We start from the raw sequence: 20,468 nt of genomic DNA, 5'->3' as shown, positions 1-20,468 counted from the left end.
TGTGTGTGTGTGTGTGTGTGTGCGCGCGCGCACGCGCACATGCTCAGCCTCAAATTCTTTAAAAAAGTAATGGAATTCCTCTGCCTTTTTTTACTCCTCCTCCACACACTCCCTCACCCACCTACTAAATACCAGGCATCACTTTGTTTTTAACTGGCTTTATGTATCTCTTTAATGGGTGAATGAATTGGCATGGATAGTATGTGCTCTGCATGCGTGCATCGAGGGGGGGGGGGGCAGAATTTTACCAAGTTCGATTTTACAGAGAATTTGTTTAACACTATAAGCATCTGCAAACGACTATTTATTTTGTGAAGTAATTAACATTTCTAATTAGCTGCACCTTGCAGCTGCTGTTAGTCTTAATTGGCAATAATGCAGTTACATTTGTTACAGCTCTTCAAAATGGGGGGGGGGATAAAAAGAAAAGAAAAAGGGAGGGGGGTGTAGAGAAAAAAGAAAGAAACCTGAAGGGAAGGAAATAAAACTGTTCCCACACAGTTCTGAGAGTTGGCACAAAGAAGATCCCATGGCAACAGCGAGGCCCACAGTTTGCCTTATAAAAAAATCCAAGAATAGATAATGCATCATCTCTTTTAAAACAACACTTTACTTCCGAAACTGGAGGAAAAAAAATGCACTGATCGCTATGTAACTTGTATGCAAAGCATCCTTCCCGGGTTTGTCTCCCTTCTGCCTCCACTCCCTAGAAGGAAGAACAGAAAATCATGTGGTAGCACGAGACCGTGCATTTTATTTACTGGACACAAAGTCACTGTCTGCAAGGATAGACCCCTACTAGTTAGGACTTTTTCCAAAGCCCGTCTCTGAAGGTCCCTCCCCCTCTCCTCCTCCAAAAAAAAAAAATCAGCTTTCTAAACTAATGCTTGCAAAACGGTGGTAGTGTATGGATTGGCTAGTACTAAAGTATCCATTGGGTGGCAGTAACAGTATCTTCTTTATGACTTGCAGCAAACCAGAGAATGCATTCAATCAAATGAGCCGATCTTGTAGAAACACTGGAATCATTTATGCATTGCAGTTTCTCTCTCTCCCTCTCCCTCTCTCTTGCTCTCTCTCTTCCTTAGGATATTTTGGGTGGATTGTGGTTATTAATCAAGACCTCCCGTTATTTGTTGCTCACTTGTCATTTCCACTGGAGATTAGCATCATTCAGGGCAAGCAGACAACTGCTTCCCCCCCCCCCCTTTCTGTATTTGGAGATTTTTTTTTTTCCATCCCTGTGCCTGTGGGAGTGCTAGGACCCAGGAGACATCCTTTCAAACAGCAGCGCTGTGTGCTTTCCACATAGCAGTACAGTACCAGGAAAACCCCATCGGATCCGCTATTGTAGGATACTTGTGAAATACACCTCGGCTTCTTGCTGCCTTGCGGCCGCCGCCTGGATCTGGAGGTTTCACGTGTGCGCCGAGGTCTGCCATCGCGCCTCCCGCCCTCGGACTTGGGGCTCGTCGCGCGGCCGCTGGCGGGGCTGCCGGCGCGGGCCGGGCGCGTGGCGGGCGGCAGGGCTCTATGGAATTACCTGCGCGGATGGTGAACTTGCCACTTGTGAACGGGCAGCTCGTCCGCGCCGTGAATTGCTAGCAGACCCCGGAGGAGTAAAAAACGTGGCTCCCCGGCATACGCATTGTGATGCCCAGCAATTACCTTACTGACTGATACCAAGCTCGGCAGCATTTGGCGAGACCGTTGTGGGTAAGGTCATTTTTCTCTCGGCACAAGCCCATCGGTGGCATTGCTAAACTTGGCGGCTTTGTAATTGCACTGGGTACTTTCAGGATTGCTGCATTACACTGATGTGAAGGGCTCTAGCCATTATTGGCAGTTGAGTGAAAGAACTGCAGTAGGTATTTTTGAGAGTGCCTCCTGTGATAAATCAAAGCCTGGTTTTCTTGCTTGCTTTCTGGTTTTTTTGTTTTTTTTTTAAATAACCTTCTTGTTCTGGGAGAGCACCATGTATGCATTCTGGGCAAGCGGTCTCTTTTTTTCTGGATGCAATATTTTTTTGGCCGAAGAGGATATATATGGCAGTCAAAGGAGCACTTAGTAATGGAATCTATTTAAAGGTGAAATCGGCTCCCATCCATCCCTTAGGACACATGTTTTCAACTCTGGGCAGCCTTGTGCTGCATTTCATAGCTGCAGTGGAGGGAGAGAAACCCCCCTTGGTCAAGTTGTTAAACTTTAAGGTGGTAATCCTTAATAATCCTGTTTACAGGGCTGGGGGTGGGAAGGGGTTAAATGCCACTGGCGAGCTGAGATGATAACTATCCTTGCAAATGCCACAAGAGCAAGACAAACTGGAGGAAGGTGGGGAAAATCCTAGACTTTAAACGCATGGGGGGGGGATCTGAAATGTCACCAGCCTAAAAATGGATTGCCCATCTGCTTTTCCAAAATACTGCTTTTTCCCACCCAATAACTTACCTGCTCCAACCTCAGACCACGTGCAGGAGAGTTGAAGATTGGCAAACTGATTAGATCTTCAGCATTTCATACACAGATGCAGCTACTTGGGGAGCTGTTCATCATAAATCAATTCATCTGTTTAATTATGGTGTGAGGGGGTGGGAGGGGGGAGAAGAAAGAAAGGTGGGGGGGAACCCTAACCCTCAAGAGCAGCACATAAAAAAAATTAAACGGATGCAAGCAATGCAAATTGTGAATCCTTCTCTACGAATGCATTTCAGCAGCGGGGCTGGGGGAAGGTGGAGGGAATCAATAGTGATGACGTTGTACAATGCACTGCAATGCTAAAGTTATATAGTGCATGCCAAAATATACCCCTCTCTGTACTGCTGGGGGATTCGTGGGTAACGGATGGGAGAAGGTTTGCAGATCTGTAGGCAGATGAATGTATTTGTGCCTAGTCCATGCTTATGTAACTTGATTACATCAGTGGCATCAGTCGGCGATAGTGTAATAACATCATCATACAGCGCATCAATCATTTGGGTTAACTTTTCATTCCCTGACAGCTGGGAATGAAGATGGGGGAGAGAGTCAGGGCGATCTCTTGCTCTGCTCCTGTTACACCTTAAGCCTTTTGCAGGAGACAAGTTTCACAGTGGAGTTTCCCCCCTGGACAGTGGCTTCACAAAAGCATTAGGCTGGATAGTGGCTAATTCAGCCACACCCGTGGAGAGAGCAACATCACGTCTCCTGCAACACTGCACAATGGTCCCATTGAACAGATCTGGCTCAACTCTCTTCAACAAGGTCACAGTGTAACCTGCGATTTCAGTACATGGCAACAGCTGAGTGGAAGCAAAGCTCCACTGAAATTTAAAATCAGAGCCCCTCTTCCCCATAAAAATTCTGGGGAGTCCTCCTTTATTTTCAAGGTAGACTTGATGATTATTCCACTGGGATATCTGCAGATCTTTCAACTGATACTGCTGTCTCCCAGTGTGCTAAATCAGTGTCTTGGAGCCTTTACTAGAGCAGCATGATTATAAATTCAAGAGATGTATGCAACAGCAGAAACCTCAAGAGAAATGTATCTTCAGATAAAACATCCAAATCTACCTGTTACATGTACAAAAGAACATGTCTTTGACAATAATCCCATAAAAATGGTAGTATATTAACAACTTTTAAAATGCATCTCAAAAGTAAGTAGACGAGGGAGAAAGGTGTGACAGTAGCCCACCGGCTGTAGATTTCCTTTAGGAAGGACCTAGAAAAATGCCTCTCCAGTGACATGGACAGAAAAATTATAACTCAGGTGATTTTAATATCTCTTGTAGAATCACAACTCACTTTTTCTATCTGTTCAGAAAGGAAGGGGCTCTTGTAAGACAGACAAGCTTGAACATGCACAATTGAGGCCCATTACCTCTTTCTTTTTCATGGATGCATTTTCTGGAAAATGTAAGCCTGATGAAATCTTAACCCAGGTGCAATGAATCATCTTATTGTCACCTGCCTGTACTACTTCCCACCTCACTCTGGATTCTGGCTAGCAAGAATTAACTGAACAACTTTTCAGTTGAGAAGAGGGAAGAGGAGAATGGGATTTGGCATATCTTGATAAACATAATCTCTGCAGTCCTCTTCCTTATCAGTTGTAATACAGAAACCAACTCACAGCAACTTTGCAAAGGCACACATCCTAGCACCAGAAAGGAATATTACTCTCAGCTCAGCTGCACTGCAAAAATCAGCACTTTAAAGTTGGTTTATCATTAGTGCATAACTATTTTCATATTTCTTCAGGACAAAGCTAGATGGACACAAATACATTCTGCTACTGTGGTTTAAGGTTTGGGTTCATACAGTATGCTGAGTAATTGGAAAAAATGATTATGAAGTTAACTCCTGTTTCCATCCTTCAGGGGTCAGAATAACACTATGGCAGCTCACATGTACTAGTACAGCTTTTGTAATTTTCAGAAATGTTCATGGCACAGACTTTTTCCATTACCTGTACCCCATGCACATTTTACCCCTCTCTAATTACTTACAGGGCCTCTTGTGAGACTTCCACTAAATAACTAGTCTGTATATCTTAAAAGCAACACAGTTGTCTAGAGAATGTGTTATATGCTCAGTACTACATGAGAGTAATAACTAATGGATAATATGGGAATAAATTATGTTGTGAAATATGTATTAGTATAGCCTGCAAGTACTTGCAAATAATTTCTTTGTGGTATTAGAGGGTTCTAAGCAATCAGGTTTAAACTGTGGCTGGTTTTAATACCCTCTAATAAAACCTTAAGGACTGTTTCTTGATAAAATACTAAGATTTCAGACCCAAGTGTAATATCCCTCCAGTCTGCACCAAACACCACTTGTTTCAGTGGGAAACTTTGCTCGCTTAGATTAAATTGTAGATAACTCTCACATAGGAAGAGAAATATTTATGTAAACTGCACCCAGGGCCCCATTCCACTCCCACTGAAATCAGTGGTAATTTTGCTACTTACTTCATGGTGACAGTTGGAAGCCAGCCTTTAAAGAAAATAGCAGTGCATACAGAATAACTGTAGTACCTTCCTTTGAATAAGAACGCTCCTGATTTTGGTTTCCTTGACATGCAGCAGACTTGATTTACTGCTAATAGGCAAAAATCCAATATTACAGGTCAGATTCAAATGAAACCTGTATATTATTCAGGGATATTTCTATAATGTATATGAAGTAAACAGTGTGATTATTAACACCATGGTTTGTAACAGAAACAAAACAAAAATTGGAGAATTAGTGAAGGTTTCCATTTCAGTATAGTTTGTTCTGTTTTACAATGAAATGTTTGGATATACTTTTATGTTTCACAACAAGATATGATCTTTAGTGCTTGGCAATCTTCTTATTTTTATAGTGCAGACTACTTTTATAATTTATGGCAATTGAAACATTCAAGCACTGATTAATATGATTAAAAACTAGCAACTTATCTAGTGGTGCTCAAGTTATAAAATATAATTACAGCGGCACCATTCGTAGAGCTATAGACATGGTTGTATCAGCATTTCTATTACAAACCTCTGTCGTGTTTCCATACATTGTATGAGGGGCCCATGAAAAAAGAAGGATTTACAACATAGGCCAAAGGCAGCTTTGAAATACCATTACAGCCTGTTGGATGGTAATCCATATTTTAAGAGTATTTCCAGATACTTCTAGAGTAGCACCAAATCAGCCACTCTGTACCATCAGTTCAAGTCTATATTTGTTTTATTTGAAAATGTAAATATATGGAGAGACTGCAAATGGATTATTACAATTCATTGCATCATTTTTCTTATGCTTTAATGTAGACTGTTTTGCTTTTCTTAAAACAAAGTCATATGTATTACTGACGTGTCAGTAATGATAGCTCAAACTGAACATCAGTTTTATATAAAGATTTTTTTTCTTTTTGTGAAAGGGTTCTAACTTCATATATTCTTGTACCGTAGTGTTGCAGAGCATCTTTCCTGTTGCAGAAGTGGAAACATACTTTTATTTGCCAGAATGGCACATATTGGAGAAAGAAAACGAAAAGTAATATTGGTGTTCCATTTTTTACTTGTCTCATTATACTAGGAATTGCAGAAGCACTTAATTCACTTTCTGAAGTTATGCAGGACATTCTGTACGTAGCAATAACAAAGTATAACAAGCTGGGATATGAATCTACATTTTATTGTTTCCTGTACACAGACAATTCATGTCAATGAGAGCTTCACAAAATTATCTTTAATGATCCTACTGTCAATTACAGTGATTCCCTTAGTAGATTTGGGCGTGTGGGGTGGGGGAGAATGGAGAAGAGCATGTGTACGTGTGTAGAATGAAGTTTGGACCTTCTCATAGGAACTGGAAATTATTATAGTATTATTCTTATGCTTAGAGATTATCCTTATATGATGATTAAAGTCTGATAGAGGTTCTAAAAAATAACTAAGCGGTCTGTAGTTTAGACAAGCGATTTTCAATCATGGTGCCACCAGAGCCTTTCAAAGGTGCTACAAGATATGAGGAGATAAGCAGATAAACTCGGCAGAAAAGAGTTGGCTCAGGCTTGTGTCTGGAGGATCCTCCACCCCTACTAGGAGGTAAACATCATAATGTATAGATTAGTTTTTGAAGTTTGGTGTCCCTCAATTCATAGATGTTTATAGAGAGGGGCCTCCAGTCCCATGAGGGGCATCTCAAGTCCAAAGAAGTTGAGACCACTGGTCTACACAGTGGCTGCATCAACACAGGACACTGACTGCACAGTTGTCACTACAGAGTACTTGTTTAAGTACTAAATGATTGCACAGTAACCCAAGTTAGGTGCAGTAGCACCAACAAATGGCTTTTTTGTGACACTACTGTATTAGTAGCTTAATATTACTACATAGTAGTGTCATGTCACAGTTTTTGCCATGTGACACTATGCAGTAGTATCGGGCAACTGCTCAGTCAGCATCTTGTGAGACACGACCAGTAAGTATGTAAAACTTGGGAGGCCATAAAAGCCTCCCATGTCACCATTTGCCATTACATACATTTTCCTTTTAACAGGATTTTCAAGAAGGTGGTAGTTCTTCTGGAAGTACTATGTTCAAAGAAGCAAGGAGATATGGGGGGAAACAGAACAGGTCTAGGAGCTCAGGTTCAGGGCTGCGTGAAAAGTTGATCAAGAGTGTGCCTATCTTCTGTTTCTCTTTTGCCTTTTCTATGCACCTTTTGTCTTTCCTTATATATATTGGGATAGTTAATCCTAGATTATCAAAAGTGTTAAGGCCTAAATCCTACTGCCTAACTAGCTTTAAGAATTGGGGCTTAATCCTTCAGAACAAGGGCCATCTTTTTATTGTGTGTGTGCATAATATGATGTAGGTATGTGATATTTTTTCCTGGTAATATGAGACCCCATTCCTTCATTTCATTGGGGAAGTCACACTAGCACTTCAGTAAAATAATAAATAAGGAAGAGTGGAAGGAAATGTGTGGTGCCATTTTGTTACTTTAAATAAAAATAGATCAAAAGCAACATTTACTCAAACACAGCACCAAGTTTCAGAATCCAGCAAAACTATACTAAATTCCAATGAGGCTGTTTTTTGCATACAATTTTTCCTACCTATTGTGCAGAATCTATTTCTAAATTCTACATATTAAGATCTCTTTATAATATGTGCTTGACTGCCAGTAAAAATGTCCGTAAACTTGGACCGAGACAAAGGTTTAGCTAGTTCATCATTGCCTGCATTAAGAAAAATGAAGTCACAAGAACGTATAGTATTAGGATATACGTGAAAAGGCTTTTGAGTCAAATCAGTAAGATAAGGTGTTGCTGACTGCCTGTATTTCTTACTTAAGTGCTCTAGGCTGAGAATAGGTATGCTTAGCCTCTTTTTTTTTCCCTCCTGAACATACAAGAGTCCTTCAGCAAGATCCTTCAGTGGTATGTGGTCACTCTAGAGTGCCCTTCTAGTGAATATGGCTGTAGAACTGGTAGATCTTGCTTCAGAAATATCATTCCTGTACAAAGGATCCTCCTTCCATAATAGATCTTCTGTGAATGGAGCTAACACATTTGAAGGAAATAGTGTATCATCTTGGATAATCCTTGGCTGCAGTTTCAACCTCTTGAGGCTATCACTGGCTGTTAGGACTTGTCCTTCATACTGAAGTTTTGGGATCAAAGCAGTCCAAGTTACATGTTTATAGCACATAGAAGAAATGAGCAAGAGGTGACATAAAAATGATACATGAAATATTGAAAGCCATTGGGAAGGTCAGATGGGTTCTTCTACTTATCATTTCTCAGAAGAGACCCAGTGAAATTAAATTGCAACAGATTTAAAACTGATAAAAAGAAATATTTTTTTTACATCATTGATATATAAGCTTTGGATCTCATTGACAAAATATTACTGAAATGAAGAGGTTAGTAGGATTAAAAATGATTAGATATGTACATGGGTAAGAAGACTATCCTATGATGTTACCTTAGTTATTGTAATATATAGGATTTCACTGCTGATGCGCTAAGGCCCTAACCCAACTGCTAACCACCTATGTTATTGTCCTATACAATATTTACAGCTAGTGCCTTGTGCTCTTAAATCTTTCAGGTTCTTTAAAAACAGCCCCTTCTATTTCATAAATACCTATCATTGAGCTTCTTCTGCAATATCTAACAGCATTCATTATTCAAGACAGGGTATCTAGCTAGATGAACAGTGGCATGACAATTCTTACAGCCACTGTAAGTCACTATTCTTCATGACTTCATGACTTATTTGTTTTATAAGCTTGGCAGCTGAATAATTGTTTAATAAAGGCTTTATTGGTGCTGACCGAGCAACCTCTTTAAGTCTCCTCTACTAAAATCCTGATCCAAAGCCCTTTGAAATCAGTGGATAGATGCCCACTGAATTCAGTGAGGTTTGGATTAAGCCCTAGAGCTTTACATAGCTTTAACTTCCTTGGTTTTTTTTTTATTTTTGTTAGTTTCTGTGAAAAGTTAATGCTACTAAAATATTTTTAATATGTTAACATTGATTAAGAAAGGGAGGTCTTGTAAACTTTAATAGACATTGATAAACCTTTACTATGCTGTTGATACTATGCTATTATTCAGCTCCATCAATATCCATTATTAAGCAATGCACAAATCTCACTGTTTTCCCCTCCATAAAGGGAAACGCTTTGATTCAAGAAGAAGTCTCATAAACGTAGGCTATTGATGGTACTTTCAGATACCATAGTGATGAGCACAGTATAAAACCCTATCAAAATACAGGAAGAAAAACGTATACCATTAGTTTAAAGACTGATCTAACTTATTCTGAAAAAAAATCAACAAATGTATTTATCTTTACGTTGGATTAATATTCCCCTTTAGCATTTTATAATGCAGATTCTCTTAAAGGACAGTCACATGGCTCAGTCCACATAGACCGTGCATCTACTTCTGCCTGTCCAGTGTCAATGGACATTTCTTAATTGGCACGTTCCCTGATTCATGGTATTTTAACGGTGTTTAGGAACCAAGCTTTCAGATTAGCCAAGGTAACTCAGAGTTTTGTTCATTGCCTGAAATTTATTTTGAATTGTTTTGAATAGAATAGAATACATATACATATATATGGTGTAACTCAAAATAAGACTGTTACTATAGCAAACATACAAGTTGCAGTTATCCAAAAGAAAGACCAAAAAAGCCCCCAAATAAAAGTGCAGTAAAATACTAGAATATTGCATTCAGTTTGGTTACTGCTGGAAATGCTAGAGCTCTTGAAGTCACTACAAAAGAACCGGAAGGCCTAGTTTTAAATCCCATTGCTGCTGAAAATTTCTTGTATAATGATAAAGAAGCTGGTCACCTTTTCTATAGCTTGTTCTCCATCTGTACAAAGGAAGGTAACAATAATATTCTTTTTCTGCCATTTAGCTGCTCGGTTTTTTTGTTTTGATGGTAAACTTTGGGAAGACCTGTCTCTTACTGTGTGCGTATATAATGTGACTAGGTAAAAAGCTTCTTTTATTTTTTCCTCCTCTCCCTTCATAATGGAACTAGTTTCTGGCAAAAACAATAATGTTAATAAATTAGATGTGCTTTTGAAAATGTTGATTACATCAAGTTTTGTTTTCTTAAATAGAAAAGGAAAAAACAGTTTCCACTTTCTAACAAATTCCATCATAGCAGAATCATGCATAGTAATAAAAAGGTTCTTCTCAGTTTTCCATTTCTGTTATAGATTCCAGCATACATATGTCCTAATTCATTAAGGGCCCAATCCAGTGTTCCATAAAGTTGATGGAAAGTCTATCACTGACTTAACTGTGTAGTAGATGAGACTCCAGAATCAAAAAATCTAGAATCAGCAAATACTTTGTAGGTCATTGAGTACATTAGGTTGGTCAGCTATGTCTGTAGAATTGTTACTTACTGCAGAGTTACTGGTATTGTCTTTGTCAAGATTAGTTTTTGAAAAGTGCAAAGAGAAGCAGGACTGCCCTGATTTCTTTGGGAGATAATTCTAGAGGTTGGCAGATTTCATTTTGTATGTATGAAACCTAACTCATTAAAAAAAAAGTTTGAATACTAATAATGATAGGCCTTCCCCATGCTTCTGCCATGCTGACTGTCACCCCTTTGTGCTAATTCTAGATGATGGCTTCAGTGCAAAGCCAAGTCACAGAGCTCAGTGATGATGCCAGAAGCAGTCCCTCTGTCACACCCGACTGTAGTAATCGGATAAACTCAGTCAGCACAAAGAAGCAAGGCAAGCTAGATGCATACCTAATAGGCAAGTCCTAGAGAGCTCCCAAGCCTGGAGTGACCTATTCCCCCAAGACTTTGAATTTGTGGTGAGCAGCACTCTGTAGTTTTGTTTAATATTGGACATTTGTGTCTGCTTCTAACATATTAGTGCTCAAGGATTGGGAATAATACCAAGTGAAGCAAGGGTAAACCCATTTCTCTTGGAAAATCATGATACAGCTCTGCATTGCATCAGAGCAAGCCTAGAGTAACTATAGTGAAGCTACTCTATTCCGCTTGCCAGACTAAGCCCAATACCAATCTTCAATTTAGGTATTATTACATTAATTTTAATGAATAAAGATTGCAGGTACATTACTTATTTAATTAACATAGCAAAACCTGTTGTCAGAAAGCAAAGAAGTCATATTGCCACGGTAATGCAATCAAAGGATTCTATTTCATGGCTGCAGCCTGCTTTTGTTCTTAAATGATATTTTTAAAATTATATCAGGAAAAGTGTAAATAAGGCTTGCCAACCATCTTGAGTGTCAGATTACAAAACAAATCCTTTGGGCTTTAATCTTGTGCTTATTTGGATGTTTTTCAAACAATTTATATGTGCATGCAGATATGTTTGCATAACTTGATACTATAGAACCATAAGGCACCTATACATGTGCAGGATGTCTGCTCTGACGCATGATAATCAGCACACATCAGTGCAGACTTGATTAATTGAGTCTCAATTAACTGGGTCTGCTGACGCATGCTAATGAGCACACTTCAGCAGCCTCCATATCATGTGTATTCAGCATCCCCATGCTTCAAAATGGTAGTGGGAGTGCTTTAACTAAAGCTCATCAAATGAACTTTCATTAAAGCACCTCTGCTGCCATTTTCAAGAGCAGAACGCTGAATACATGTGACGCTGCAGGTGCTTTAATTAAAAAGCCACTTTAATCAAAGTGCTCCCCCCTCCAATCCAGAGCACATGTAAAGATGCCCATAGATGCTAAAGTTGGAGGAAAAAAATCCATTAGGTCTTCTTACCTTTCATATCTCACATTTAACTGTAAAGGAAAAACTAGCTAATCACATTGAGCCAGATCCTGATACTAATAACAGCTGCACCAGTCTGGTATCATTTCACTTCAACTTCATTAGAAGTTGAGTGAGTTAATCCAGTTTATTTCATATTGATGTTACACCAATTTATTTCATAATAAAACTTGACTTAAAGGCTAGAGCAAGAATATAAAAGATGAGGTCATAGCAGTAGCGAAACACAGATTTGGTGTCCATAGTAATCTTTCTTTATACTAATCTACCAGACTACCTGTTACCAAAAAAACACCCCCACCAAGAACAGAAATAATGTGTATCTGGTATATATACAATCTTAATTCTAAGTCCTGGAACCATAGTTCTGCATTCCTTGATATGTGTGTGCATGTGATTTTTAACTACAAATTTAAAATCGCACTGCCAGAAGTTTAAATCTTGTTTCTATGATGATTTTAAAGAATAAAAGGTGTTTCTGCTTCTAAAAATCACTGTTCAGATAGTGTCCAATAAGCTTGCAAGTTTATACATCATGGTGGTGAATGAGTGAGTAGGGCTGAATTTTTTACTTTGATCTTACCATTGTTTACCTGCAGACTGTTTTCTATAAGATTGTCTTGTACTTTTCCATTACATTGTAAGTATCTTCTGAACAGAAAAAAGAAGAATCTTCATTTTTGTATTGAAATGAAAGCACAGTGCAACTTTCAGAATGTATATAGGGCTGCAAAAGAAGAAAAAAAAGTTGGTTGAGGTGTGGTCCTAACCTTAAAGGACCCTTGATTTATTTGAAGGACTACACTTCTGTGTTTCAAAATTGAAAAAAAAAAGGGGGTGCAATGAGTAAAAAGTTATGATGGAAAGGTAAAATATTTGGTGTGCAGCTAGGCATGCATCCTTTTTAAAAGAACCCCAAGGTAAGTCCATTTGTTTTTTTAAATATTCCTATCTTTATTTCTTTCCATTTATTCCAGTACCCAGAGCTGCTCTTCCCTCCCATTTACATTCAGTCTCCCAACTATTTGATCCAATAAAAGATATTGCCCCCCAAACCCTTGCCTTTCCTCCCTGTCCACCCCAATCAGTGTGTATTCTAAGGACTGAAGGGAGGGAGCACAGAAAAGAAACAGACCTCCTGTCTAATCAAAGGAGAATAGAGTCGCTGAATATATACTCTCATTCAGTTAGTGGAACAGTAGACATGTATTATTCTTTCTTAGAGCTAAGAGTTAATAGTGACAAGGTTTCTGCAATTCTTATTAAAGATTTTTGTTATACAGATGGTGCCTCCTAATTATTGTAAACTGATTGTTTTAAATGTAAATTTTTCATTAACTGCTTCACTTCTGGCTTTCAACACCAGCATCTGTGCTACAGAACAAAATCACATGGGATGCTGTTACTTATTGAGTGCTGGAAGTGCATATGGCATGATGGTTGTGGTACAATAAGTGTTAGCAAAACAGTTAAGCTTGTTCCTATGCACATTTGCTCTAGCCAACCCAATGGTGCTCAAACTTTCAGCCTCATGGACTGGATAGGTGGCATGGGGCTGGTCTGCAGATTGGATCCATGGGCCTGATCCAGCGTGGGGTCAGTGCACAAGGTCAGTTCACAGGTGCAATCTGTGGCACACCAACCTGGCTCTGTGCACCAAATCTGGCTGCAGAGTGACCTGGAGCACCAGCCCTAGTCCTAAGTACCAGTTCTGGCCATAGATTGGCCCTGTGTACCAACACAATTTGGTGTCCCCATGGTCTAGAAAATGGCAGTGGGAGCAGTGTCAGCATAATTTCCATCACCTTGGCAGCAATTAAGGCTGCCACTGTTCCCCCAGTGCCAAATTTCTGGACCTGAGGGGAGCCCTGTGATATTGACCCACAGGCTAAATTTGGCCTACATTGCAGCAGTTAAGCACCACTGTTCTAGCCTTTCATTAATGACCCACAACTTCTTTGTTCTCCCTCTCATAACTCATGCTTCTTCCTCTGCGTCAGACCTGCAGACGGCAGGATAGATTTACATCTTTATAGAGTAATTATGGGTGTGAGCAACTCTGCAGAAGACCTGGTTCAGGTTAAGCGGCTCAAAGTGAGTCAGATTCTGCTACATATAGGCATTGTATAGGCAGCTGAAGGAAGTAAGTCTGTAGTGGTGGTAGCAGATCTGAGGAGAGGGCTGACTAGATTAAGGGTGAGCTGGTTAGAAAGGAAAAAATAGCTTAGTCAGGTCTGGGGGGAATAGAAACAGCACTGCCCTAGGGCTATGAAGAGTGCTCCAGGGCTGTGCTGGGGACCCTAAGTCGGGTTAACCTATGCTGATCTAAAGTTGGTACTTGTCTGACAAGAACTACCTTTATATCGGGTATGCCATTTTTAGGGTAACCTAAGCCCTGTGAACACTTGTACAAGCAGCTGTTTAGATTGCCTTAAGATTGGTTAGGCCACTCTAAATATAACACTTGTATGCACCTTAAATCAGAGGTGTATAGCATTAACTTTCATAAACAGAAGTCTGTCTTTTATCAGATGCTGTGAAAGGACTGCAGGAAGCAGAGCTTATAAATTGAAAGCAGTGATTTACAATACAAAGGGTAGGGAAGGGGGGCAGAAAAATGTGGGGGCACTGCTAAGAGAGGCAAGGTAAGTAGAAGAGAGAAAAAGCGGTTAATGTAAGATTTATAAAATGTGATCTAGGTAATGCGATAAGAATCTGTAGTCTGTGGATGATTTTTTTTGTTCCAGGATTTCCTGTTCAAGTTTGTTTTCAAAGTTTTATTGACTGAGGATGTGTTACAGGTTGCCTTTAAACTGCCATAAACACACTTAAAATGGGAGTATTTAAGGGTGTTAAGTCCACTTTACACAGTTTAAAGTTATACCACTTCAGTTTCATAGTCGGTAGGGTCGGAAGGGAACTGAACAGATCATCATGTCTGACCCCCTGCCATAGGCAGAAAAGAATGCTGTGGTCAAACAACCCCGGCAAGGTGTCTATCTAGCCTCCTTTTGAAGACCCCCAGGGTAGGAGCGAGCACCACTTCCCTTGGAAGTTGGTTCCAGATCCTAGCCACCCTGACTGTGAAGTAGCACCTCCTGATGTCTAGCCTAAATCCACTCTCAGTCAACTTATCACCGTTATTCCTTATTACTCCCAGTAGGGCTTGGGGAATAGGGACTCCCCCATTGCCTGCTGGTCTCCCTTGGCCAGTTTGTAGACAGCCACCAGATCCCCCCTCAGCGTTCTCTTGTGGAGGCTGAACAGGTTCAAGTCTTATAGCCTCTCCTTGTAGGGCCTGCTGTGCTGACCCCTGATCATACGAGTGGCCCTCCTCTGGACCCTCTCCATGTTGTCTACATCCCTCCTGAAGTGCAATGCCCAGAACTGGACACAGTACTCCAGCTGTGGCCTGACCAGTGTCACATAGAGGGGGAAGATCACTTCCTTGGACCTGCATTTGTGGATGCATGACAAGGTGCAATTAGCCTTCCTGACTGTGTCCCCACATTGGTGGCCCATGTTCATCTTGGAGTCTATAATGACTCCAGGATCCTTTTCTGCCTCTGTGCTGACGAGAGGGGAGTTCCCCAGCGTGTAGGTATGCTGCTGGTTCTTTCTCCCTAGATGCAGTACCCTGCACTTTTCAGTGTTGAATCCCATCTTATTCTCATCTGCCCACCCTTGTAACCTGTCTGGATCCAATTGCAGCGTGTCCCTCCCTTCTAGCATGCCCACTTCCCCTCCACATCCTAGTGTCATCAGTGAATTTGAACAAGGTGCTTTTCACCCCCTCGTCCAAGTCGCTGATGAAGATGTTGAACAGTGAGGGCCCGAGGACTGAGCTCTGGGGGACCTGACTGCCCACATCCCTCCAGGTCAAAAATGACCCGTCCACCACCACTCTCTGGGTGTGGCCCTCCAGCCAATTGGCAACCCATCTGACTGTGTAGGCATCAACACCACAATCTTTTTAATGAGAATGGCGTGAGAGACCATGTTGAAGGCCCTCCTAAAGTCCAGAAAGACTACGCCCACTGCGACACCTGCATCCAAGGATTTTATGACCTGGTCATAGAAGGCCACCAGGTTGGTCTGACAGGATCTGCCTCTGATGAACCCATGTTGGTTGCCCCTAAGCATATATTCCCCTGATTGCCACTCTCATATGTGCACCTGGATAATTTTCTCAAAGAGCTTCCCCAGGACTGCGATTAACAGATGAGAGTTATCTTTGATTCATTTTACCCAGATTGTTACATGTTATTGTTTAGTCAGGGAGATTAAATACTCTATATTCATACCTCCAGCATCCCAGATTGCACCATTATCAGCCTTTTCTGCTCTTTGCTCTGTGGATGTGCTTTCAAACCACCTGAACTCTACTGCCCATGGGGACATGGGGAGAGGTGCACACTGACTACTGTGGGCACTGAAGTGCTTACCAGTTTGCTGCTTGCTATAAAATTCCTATGTAAACAGAAACAGAAATCCTACTACCTACTTCCATGAAGAGAATGAGTCTGAGAATGGAAACCACCAGTAGGGCTGCAAACTTGGTCTCTGCTCTCCCATGATGTGGCCTGCAGCAAGCCTTCTGGGTCTGAGCTCTGCCCTGGTATGAGTCTTAACCCAGCTCCCCCCAAGACCAATCCCAATCCAACAAACCACATGCAAGATTTTGGTGCTTTATCGCTTTATTGTTTCTTTTCTGCACTCCTTTGTCTTGACTTTGCCCCCCTGCCCATTCAAATCAACCAGTTTTGTTTTTCAAGACCTTTCCCCTCCAACCCTTGGGTTTGGCTGGTTTCTGCTGGTTATGGAGTGAAGGAAGCCATAGTCCCCAGGGTGTGAGGGAAGCCATAGCCCCCAGGGTTCACCTTAGAGATATATGCCACCCTCCCTGCTCCTATCCTGCTCCAGAGGAGGGATAGACTCCTGGCTCCTGTGTACACCCCTGCTTGCCAGTGGCAAGTCACAGTCGTGCAGTTCTGAGATGGCATTAAGTTTTAACCTGTGATGCTACCTATGATGAAACTGTTCTAACTTTATGACAGCATAATGTTCCACAGATTTAAAATGTTTTAAAGTTAACCTGTAATCACACCCTTATGAAGAACCACTCTGAGGTCAGTGATGGAGTGTCCAGGGAGGTTAAACTGTTCTGCCACAGGCTTGTATGTCTTGCTGATATTGATGACAGATCGATGTTCATTCATTCTTACACACAGGGATTGCCCTTTCAGTCCAATGTAGACAGCGGAGGAGCATTGTACACAGGTGATGGCATATGTCAGACCTGTCCAACTTCATCTGTGCAATTTAGACTGTCATCATTTGTACCTCTGAAGCTGACACTAAATCAGATTAGCTAATCTGAAGTGTTTTAAAAGCACCTGAATACCATTTACAAGCCTGTAACCTGGTGAATGTGCCAGTTAAGGAATTCCAGTGTAAGTGTACAGTCAGAAGTAGATATACAGCGTATATCCACTGAGCCATGTGACTGCTTTTTTACAAAATGTACCATAAAAATGTGAAATAGGCAAGGGTAAGAGGAACTGGAGCTAAACTCATTAAAATAAAAATCACATTTATGTACAGAACATCTGTTTCAGAATAAACTAGCCCAGTCTTTTGCCATATATTCTAGATTTTTATATATTTCTTTAGAGGTTTTAGTGGTGCTGAGTCTGTTTGAATGTGCTATTTATACAAGGCTTCCATCCTAAAAGCTTCAGAATACTTACCCCCATCAACACCCTTGCCAAACTGGGTAGGCAGGTTAATGCAGAGCACAGCAAAGCTCACCTTTCACCTGTCTGCTTCACCTCCATCATTAGGAGTGAGTGTGCTACTTCCACAGTCTCAGAGCTGCTGCCAGCTTCAGTGCTGGGAATGCAAACCAGCCTCACTCTCAGATCCCTTTGTGGTGCCAGTTATATGAAATAAGAACTCTTGGCTCCGTATTTAATCTTTAAGAATAAACAACAGAACTTCATGTTTCTACATTCTTCTCTACAATTTGGCCAGCAAGAATGCTTTTGCAAAACAAGTCTACTTCAATGAGGAAGCTCACTACAACACTATTTCTCTCTCTAAATGCATGGGGTACTTCCACAGTTTAAAAAGGCATTGTTTTAAAAAAAAAAGACAGAGCTGGACTTTTTCACTAAGAGTTTTTCCTCTTTCCTGGAAATGCTATAATGTTATATCTAAACTGACTACATATCCTAGCAGTATTGTCAACATCTACTAACTTGCTCTGTGTTGGCAAAATTGTGTTTACAAAGCTTTGTGGGTAGAGATAAGGGTGGTAAGATGGGAAAGGCAAAGGTGGAGATATGAAGTTTTGCCTTTCATCTCAGAATTGTTGTTGTTGTGGTAGCACCTAAGGGTCCCAGTTATGGACCAGGACCTCATTAACGGAACAAAAAGTATAGAGAAACAGAGCAAAAAGACAGTCTCTATCCCTAACTTTTACTGAAAACAAAACCAAGTGTTCCTGTCAACCAATCTTGGCTTAAAAATTGCAGAAACTACCACAATCCCTGATAAGTTGTTTCAATCCTCCCTGTTCAAAATGCATACATTATTTCTCATATGAATTTGTCATCAACCTGCAGTCTCTGGAACTTGATACATATTTTCCTGGTAAACTGAAGAGCCTTCGGTTATTACATTTCCCATATCGGTGCTTATGGACTGGGAACAAATCACCAAGAAATCTTTTTTTTTCTTTTTTTTTCCATAGAGAAGTCAAAATGATTGAAACACTTGAATCTCTTATTAGAGCCATATCTAGATGGTCTCTATGCTAAACCAGGGACTGCCCTTGAAAAGAACATTATGTAGCTTGGGTGCAGTCTGGTTGGCTCAGGGAAGATCTAGGGACCTGCACCATTCAAATTCATTTCCTAGGGTCTCTCAGGAGAAAGAACTGAGAGTGGCTATAGGACATACAACCAGGGCCATTCTGAAATGTTTGGAGCCTGTCCTGAATTGTTTGCACTGCCTTAGTGCTGGTCTCCTGTGCTCTGGAGCAGAAGCAAGTGTACAACATTTCATTACATGATGGCAGTCACAGGATCAGTAAGGAGGCCATATAGCCATGGCCTACAGGGCATGTTTTCCAATTCTTTAAGCATTCCTGGGACTCTGCCCTGCACCCTCTCCATTTATCTTTTTTTGATTTGTGGATACGAGAACTGGGAACAGTATTTTTTTTAGGCCAGGTATAGGCACTGCACTTTTACTGGTATAAGTTATCAGAAAATGGTCTATACCCATAGCAAAACAGAAATTCAACACACACAGACCAGTTTAAAAATGGCAGAACCCAATCTAGGATTTGTACCCCCCACCAAAGGCCAAATGTATGTTCTGTTTGCTACTGGTCTAAACTATGTTGCTTACAGAAAACCTCATAACTTAGGGTCGATTCTGCTTTGGGGTTTTGGAATATCTGTATCAAGCTTTAAATGGCTACCCTAGTGCCAAATACTCTCTTGTTAGAGTTGGTTTCCCTAAAAATATGCCTGTGTTCTTTCTATTAGCTCTATAACTACATCTGGCTGCACTTAAATACTATTTGCTTAGTTCCAGCTTACCTAGTGATCCATCTTACTCTTTATCAATGACCTGTTGTTATTTACCACCTCTCCATGTTTAACCTTTATGGAATCTTCAGTCTACCAGTCATGATTTTCTGTTTTTTTTTTCCCTCTGGGTCATCCTTGCTTAATAATGATTCCCCACCTACAATTACAGTTTGAGATCTGTTAGTCATTTAGGGTGTGTCTACACATTGCCACTGTACTTCCAAAAGGAAATACTAAAGCATGGTGCAGTATAGGCGGTTACTGCACTGTGTGCATGGCACACAGATAGATTTTGCCACTATGTTGCCATAGCAGCAGACTATACCTGGGGAGTATGCCACTACAGTAACATAAGTGGAGATCATGTGTAGACACACGTGCCGTAGGGGGATGCACGTTGCTGTAGGGTGATGTATAGATGCGCCCTTCATGCATTAAATATGGTCCACTTTGATTTTAAAACATTTTAGTTTCTTAAAAATCAAAATGCCATGCATCAAGTCCAATGTTGTACTGAAGTCTAACTACTGTACATCAACACTATTACCTATATCAACCACAAATAATTAATTGGATTTGGAGTATAGCCCATATATCATAGTGTCTGTTAGTGACAGATGCCTTGACCTATGAATTGCTCTCTACAACTGTTCCCAGACCAGACAGGACTTACTGAAAGGAATTTGTGGAGGGACGTCTCTGAATGATGGATGTTTTTTACAATGGTAATAAAGTGAAGAAACTTTGATTCAAAACCTCTTGAATTTTCAGGATTTTTTTATTATTTGAAAATTATTCTTTTTTGTTATTGTTTAAATATGAATCAGCATAATTCATGCATGGAATATTTTTTGAAGCCAGGTTTTTTATATTTGAAGAATGGTCATACTTTTTTTGTGGTAACAAGCAAGCAAGTAGATAGATGCATGCTCAAAGCATAACAAGAACTGTTTCCTTCCTTTCTTCCACATTTCAGAATATATACCCTCCTACCTAAGCCTCAAAAGGAAGGACCATTTTTCAGCCTGGTTGAGAGGTGGGCAAGTTCTGATACCATATGACTCTACAAGTCTAGAAATGGGACAATTGCA

At 40.6% G+C, this 20,468-nt stretch overlaps 1 protein-coding gene and 1 long non-coding RNA gene across 3 annotated transcripts in view; one reads left to right on the top strand and one right to left on the bottom strand.

The window, feature by feature from the left end:
• Positions 1-287: 287 nt before the first annotated feature.
• On the bottom strand, positions 288-1,434 carry LOC109305950. Its single transcript, XR_002099780.1, has 2 exons — positions 1,373-1,434; positions 288-706 (listed from the first exon to the last, which is right to left on the bottom strand). It is a non-coding gene; the product is annotated as an uncharacterized LOC109305950 (long non-coding RNA).
• Positions 1,435-1,504: 70 nt separating this feature from the next.
• IL1RAPL1 (interleukin 1 receptor accessory protein like 1) overlaps positions 1,505-20,468 on the top strand; it is a 1,334,031-nt gene continuing 1,315,067 nt past the window's right edge. For both annotated transcript variants that reach the window (XM_019529151.1, XM_019529150.1), the window contains exon 1: positions 1,505-1,716. The gene's annotated coding sequence lies outside the window, so the exon portion shown is untranslated. The remainder of the gene's footprint in view (positions 1,717-20,468) is intronic.

The sequence above is a fragment of the Crocodylus porosus genome, unplaced genomic scaffold, assembly GCF_001723895.1.
Source record: "Crocodylus porosus isolate Cpor-Errol unplaced genomic scaffold, CroPor_comp1, whole genome shotgun sequence".
Lineage (NCBI taxonomy): Eukaryota > Metazoa > Chordata > Crocodylia > Crocodylidae > Crocodylus > Crocodylus porosus.
Note: the sequence above shows the minus strand (reverse complement) of the source record. Positions and strands in the feature narration are given on the sequence as shown.